The sequence below is a fragment of the Penaeus vannamei genome, chromosome 14 (genome assembly GCF_042767895.1).
Source record: "Penaeus vannamei isolate JL-2024 chromosome 14, ASM4276789v1, whole genome shotgun sequence".
Classification (NCBI taxonomy): Eukaryota; Metazoa; Arthropoda; class Malacostraca; order Decapoda; family Penaeidae; genus Penaeus; species Penaeus vannamei.
This window is the reverse complement of record NC_091562.1, coordinates 41317385-41324884: the sequence shown is the minus strand read 5'-3', so window position 1 is coordinate 41324884 and position 7500 is coordinate 41317385.

The following is a 7500-nucleotide window of genomic DNA, read 5'->3' as shown; positions in this document are numbered from 1 at the left end:
GGGGAGGGGTTGGGGAGGGGGAGGGGGAGGGAGGGGTTGGGGAGGGGGTGAAGGGGAAGGGGAGGGAAGTGTGTGTGGGGGAGGGGAAGGGTTTTTTGTGGGGGTGAAGGAAGGTTAGGGTTGGGGAGGGGGAAGGGGAGGTTTGGGGTTGGGGAGGGGGAAGGGAGGGGTGAAGGGAGGGGGGAAAGGAGGGAGGGTGGGAGGGGTGTAGGGGAGGGAGGGGTTGGGGAGGGGAGGGAGGGGGGGGGGGGAGGGGGTGGGGGAGGGGAGGGGGGGGGGGGAGGGGGGGGAGGGGGTGAGGGGGAGGGGGGGGAGGGGGTGAAGGGGAGAAGGGGGGGGGAATGTGTGTGGGGGGGGAGGGGAATGGTGTTTTGGGGGGGGTAAAGGGGAAGGTTAGGGGTTGGGGAGGGGGTGAGGGGAGGGGGGGGAGGTAAAGGGGGAGGAGGAGTTGGGGGGGGGTGAAGGGGAGGGGAGGGGTTGGGGAGGGGGAAAGGGGGTAGGGGGAGGGGAATGGGTTTGGGGGGGGGGAGGGGAATGGTTTTATTCGGGGTGAGGGGTGAATGTGTGTGTGTGGGAGAGGAGGGGTGTGGGGGGGAGGGGGATGGATGTATGTGGTAAATTTTTATGTGGGGAGTTTGTGTGTGTGTGTGTGTGTGTGTATGTGTGTGTGTGTGTTTTATGTGTGTGTGTGTGTGTGTTGGGGTGTGTGTGTGTATGTGTGTGTGTGTGTATGTGTGTGTGTGTGTGTGTGTGTGTGTATGTGTGTATGTGTGTGTATGCGTGCGTGCGCGTTCATGTTGTGTGTGAATGTATGTGAATATATATAAAAATGTGTGTATTTGAGCAGTGTGTGTTGAAATGTATTTATAGTAAACATTATGTGACATTTATTAAAAAAAAAGGAAGAAAGAAAGAAAGAAAGAAAAAAAAAAAAAAACGGTTGATAGTGAGATATCATTATCAGCATTATACCGTTAGTATTATTAATGATCTATTTAACGATGATGATGGAATTAAACCGATAATAATAAGAAAAAACAAAGACTACACATCGTTATTATCGTTATAATTGATGCAATAATTAAAGTAACGATAATTAACATCATTATCAGTTACATTTATTTCCATTATTGTAATCATCAATATGATTTATATTTCTGACTATAAGTATTTAACTACTTCCCTAAATTACATCATTTTAACAACCTCATAATCCCCAGCGAATCCCAATAGGCCTACTTAGCCTCAGGGTCAACTTTGAGCTCTACGAACATGACATGTAAATCAATAAAATTAATTAATGGAGAATCCTAAATCTACGAGGAATGATTTCGAGAGCGTGGGAAACGTGCGTCAAGAAGCGTATATGTGTTGCTTCTCAAAAATAACATTCAAGATGGATTACTTGGCCTGGCGGCTTGATGCGTGGCTGGCTTGGGGGGTTATTTGCTCTCTCGCTTGCTTTCTCTCTCTCTCTCTCTCTCTCTTTTCTTGTCTCTTTTCTTTGGCTTTCTCTTTCTCTTGCTCTGGCTGTGCTTGCTTTTTCGCTTTTTTAAAAATTTTCTCTCACTCTCTTTCTGTCTTTTGTTTTCTCTCTGTCTTTGTCTCTTTCTCACTGTCTCTGTCTCTTTCTCACTGTCTTTGTCTCTTTCTCACTGTCTTTCTTTCATTCATTTTCTCTCTGTCTGTTTATCTGTCTCTCTACTTCTCTCTTTCAGTTTCTTTTAATTCCGCTCGCATTCCCTCATGCACTTTCTCTACCCCCTCTCTCCTTCTCTCTCTCCATCTTTCTCTTTATTCTCACCACGCATCCCTTTCTCTCTTCCTCTCTCTCCTTTCTCTATCTTAATTCTCACTACGCATCCTTTCTCTCTCAACTGTCTGCAGAAGCCGGACACCTTTGACATTCCTCTAATGCAAATTACATAATTCCAGCATTTACAAAAACAACAGGAATTTCATATAAAATCTCGCCAGCTGTCGCCCTGTCATGTCGTTTACGCATAATTGTAAACCATTATATGCTTTGCTCTTCAGAGTCCCTTTGGAGCAGGCGGTCTCGGCGCTTCTGAAAGAGTGAGGGCTGGTGTCAGCTTCCACGCATTACACCCATAATGTTTCTTTTTATACTGTTCACGTAAGTATAAGCCTTCGCGTTATTTATTTACATATTCATTTATTTTTTCTAGAATTTTATTCATTTTTCTTATCAGAAGTAGGGGAAATATACATGGGAATTTCATACCCGTAAAAAAAAAAAAATTCAAAATACCTGAACAATCTCTTATTTTCATCAGACTTTCCTAAAATGTGTTTCGCAACGTACAGCTTCCATCGCCTGCTCGCGTTTCGCTGTCTGTGTTTTCTAACATCTTGCAATTCTGCAACGCCTTGCATGTCATTCTTCCTTCGCCCTTAATATGTCTCTAGCATACTCGCCTGTGTAGATACGTCACAACACCTACAACTCTCTCTCTGTATACTTATTTTGTATGATTTACCGCCGGTTTGTTAAAATTGTGCTCGACCCAATAAACATTCGTTATACGGACATGCACATACACGCAAATAAATGCATATCTACTGTATAGATAGATAGATAAATAGATATTAGATAGATAAATAGATATCAGATAGATAAATAGATATCAGATAGATAAATAGATATCAGATAGATAAAAAGATATCAGATAGATAAAAAGATATCAGATAGATAAATAGATATCAGATAGATAAATAGATATCAGATAGATAAATAGACAATTTTAACAAATCATCTGTTGGTCTCCTTCATATGCATATAGACTTCGTAGCATCTTGGTCTACGTGCTCAAACGGATCTAAATTGCTATACATATAGATATTCGGAGGTGGCATAGCTCAGTGGTGGAGCGCTGGCTTTGTAATCGCACGGTCCTGGGTTCGCGCCCGGCTGCTCCTCCCAGTCGACTCAGCTGTGAATGAGCACCGGTATGCCGACGTCAGCATACTGGGGTCAAAGTCGACTCAGCTGTGAATGAGCGCTGGTATGCCGACGTCAGCATACTGGGGTCAAAGTCGACTCAGCTGTGAATGAGCACCGGTATGCCGACGTCAGCATACTGGGGTCAAAGTCGACTCAGCTGTGAATGAGCACTGGTATGCCGACGTCAGATACTGGGGTCAAAGTCGACTAGCTGTAATGAGCGCGAAAAGGACGTCAGCATACGGGGCAAAGTCGACTCAGCTGTGAATACACCGGTTGCCGCCACAACGGGGCAAAGTCGACTCAGCTGTGAATGAGCACGGTATGCCGACGTCAGCATACGGGGTCACAGTCGACTCAGTGTGAATGACACCGGATGCCACCAGCATACGGGGTCAACACTAGCGGAAGAGCCCCGGGTTTGCCGACGTCAGCATACGGGGTCAAACGACTCAGCTGTGAATGAGCCTGGTAGGCCGACGTCAGATACTGGGGTCACAGTCGATCATGTGAAGAGACCGGAGGACGTCAGCATACTGGGGTCAAAGTCGGGGCGGAGAGGAACAGGTCACCCTACCGCATCATCCCGCGGCTTAGTAAGCATGTTTCTCTGCAAAACATGTCCCTTACGTCCAGTTGGATATGGGACCAACTTTTGAGAGATATTCGTATTATATCATATCGTCTTTGGTTTAATGACAATTTGTGTGTGGTGCTGAGTTCTTCTGTAATATGTAAGGAAAGGTTGATTATTATGAGTTAGATGTTGATTTTTGTTGGTTTAGTATTGTTAGAATTTTAGTTATCAGCGTTATATCATTACATCACACACACACACATACGCACACACACACACACACACACACACACACACACACACACACACACACACACACACACACACAAACACAAACACAGACAAACACACAAACACCCCCCCCTCCCCCCTCCCCTTCCCCACCACCTATATATATATACATGCATACGACGTAGAACACTCTCTTATAACTTCAGAACCGTTCCTTCCGTATCCTGAACTTTGATCTGAAGAAAGTTTATAACTTTGAAAAAGATCTAGACTTTTAAGACCAGGAAGTCCCGTTATGTACCTTTGTTTTATGTTCTTTGTCGTATTTAATAGATGTATTTTACCCGGTATTGTTTCTTTGTTGATTTATTTATCTGTTTATCGCTGTTTATTTGTTTATCGATTTGTTTGTTTATATATTTACTTGTGTAAATATTTATCAATTACATTAATTAATTTCCCTTTCTTCTATTAATTTTATCTATTCATTGCTTCAATTTATTCATGCATTAATTATTTCAATTGCTTATCTATCTATCTATCAATTTATGTAATTATCTGTTTGTTTATAAGTCTACCTTCTTACGTCAAAAGCGACAGAATTATTAGTCACTAATATATATATTTTTTACGAATATATTCATAATTATCCAATAACTATAATGATTATAATTATCTTTACACACAAAAGATGATGAATGACCTGAGGTGACTTGTGGTAAAATTATTTTTTATAATATTATGAATTTAATTATAGAATTATAATTTTATTATGTTTTATAATCTTATTATGCATTTGATTATATATATATTGAGAGATTATAGCATCCACGTGCCTCATTTTAACATTTTAATTACTATTTTATCTATTGCTAAGAAATTATCAAAATTATGATGGGTATTTATCACTTACGGGCATGCAATCGACAACATGCTATTCCTTTTTCATTTTCCTATATTTTCTTATATTTTCTTGCTTTACTAACCGGTCCTTTGATAGTGATTATAGTAATGATAAAGATGATAATGAAAAAGATAATATTAATGATAATGAAAATAACAAGAGTAATGAAAATAATGATGATATTATTGTTAATAATGATAGTAATAATAATAATGATAATGATAATGGTGAAGATTATTTCAATAATGATGATAGGAACAGTATGGTAATGATAATGATGATGATGATAACAGTAATAATAATAAGACAAGAAAATGAAAACAATGATAAAAAAGATGATAAGGAGTTGATGATGATAATAAGAGACAATCATGATAATTATAACAGCAGCAGCAACAATAACAAGGATGATAATTAGAACAACGAATTCCTATAGCTGTCATTATTATTATTACCACTATCCTTAAAATCTTACGGTAAAACAAATGAATAAAAGGTCATGATATTTTCCTTGCATCCGGGACTGATAAGAAATCCAGGAAATAGCTACAAACCGTCTGTCCTTTCCTCGCTGTCTATCTGTCTCTGTCTGTCTGTCTGTCTGCCTGTCTGTCTGCCTCTGCATGTCTCTGTCTCTGTCTATGTCTTTGTCTGCCTCTCTCTCTATATATATGTATATATCTTTCTCCACCCCCCTCTCTCTCTCCCTCCGTCTCTGTCTGTCTGTCTGTCTGCCTCGATCTCTGCTCTATTCATGTCTCTCTCTCTTGTCTGCCCCCCTTCTTTCTCTCTATCTATCTATCTTCCCACCCACCCTCTCTCTCTCTCCCTCTGTCTCTGTATGTCTGTCACTCTCTCTCTCTTTCTCTGTCTGTCTGTCTGTCTCTCTCTCCCCCTCTCTCTCTTCCCGTACGTACGCCCGAGTTAATCTTTCCATGTCTGTCCGTCTGTAAGTGCATGAATACGTCTGTGTGAGCTTATCTCTGTGTGTGTGCATGTGCGTGTTTCTTGCCAGGTTTACTTCCCACTGTAATACCGCTCCTGCAATCTTTGATATCCAGGAAAGACTGGATTAATTCTCGCTATACAAAGCCCGGGGCCGCATTGTGGACCTAACTCCTCTCGAGAGTGGAGGCACCTGCCGCGTTTCCTGATTAAACTTAGATAATGTATGTGTGCTTGCGCTGTATATATGTGAGCCCTCGCGCACACACATTCACGCGCTCGCTCTCACATATACACTCACTCGCTCATACAAACACACACACACACATACACAGACACACACACACACACACACACACACACACACACACACACACACACACACACACACACACACACACACACACACACACACACACACACACACACACACACACACACAGGCACACACACACACACGTATACTCTTTCTTACATACGTACACACACTGACATTCGCTCACACACACACACACACACATTTACTCGCTCAAACAAACACACGCATATGGTAATAAATATTCCTATGTATGTTTAGAAGTTGTCAAATAAAGATAAAAGGACGCACTTCACAAAGATAAAGAAGAGAGAAGAGAAGAGAGAGAGAGAAAAGAGAGAGAGAGAGAGAGAGAGAGAGAGAGAGAGAGAGAGAGAGAGAGAGAGAGAGAGAGAGAGAGAGAGAGAGAGAGAGAGAGAGAGAGAGAGAGAGAGAGAGAGAGAGGTAGGGGCTGACAGTCAAAGAAACAAAGACAGGCAGAAAGGCAGGGACAGAGAGATAGCCTTAGATATATAGACAGACAGACAGATAAATCGTTAAATAGACAGACAAACCACTAGATAGATAGAGAGACAGAGAAAGAGAATTAAAGAAGAAAAAAAAAAAGAAGACACACCAAGCAAAGTTCTTTTACCTGCGCTGCTCCACCGATTCCTCAAACATAATTAGCACACTCACCTGTCTTTCCCGGTCGCTGGCTCCCCTCGCAGGTTCCTCGCTCGATCTGCCTTCGAAGTCGTGTGAAGTCCCTCGGCAGCGCTCGTCTGAACGTGTTACTGAAGCCCGGGCCAAGGGAAGCGTCGTCCGTGAGGTGGTTGGAGTTCGTCTTTGATGTAGTTATGTGTGTGTGTTTTTTCTCTCTCTCTTCTCTTTTTTTTTGTGTTTGGTCTTTTTTTTAATCATTTTTTCTTCTTTCTTTCTATTTTTTTTTCTTTTTGTTTTATGAGTCTTTCTGGATTTGGGTATGTTGGTGGGTTATGGTTTCTGGTTATGAGGAAGAGATAAACATACACGAACACAGAACGTATGCACACACACACATACACGCACACACTCACTCGCTCATACACACACACACACACACACACACACACACACACACACACACACACACACACACACACACACACACACACACACACACACACACACACACACACGCACACACACACACACACTCACAAACACACACACACACACACACACACACACACACACACACACGCACCCCATTTTGCATAATTGCTTTATAACTGCTGACTCATTGTATCATTAATACCAATGATTGGAAATATCGTTTTAATTACAGTCAATATTTCAAAAACAGCTTGGGAAAATTGAATTAGCAAATGTTAATAATAAAGCGTGATAAGCTGCAAACTTGTATGGAGATTATTTTCAATAGGATATTAGCACAATGAAATGCTCGGGAAAAATTATAAAAAAGCACTTTATATAATTTGGATTCATAGTATATACTCGATTTTAATGTACATGTCACTATGATTATTATTTTAATCGTCGTATCTTTTTTTAATTATTACCATTAATCTTTGCTATCA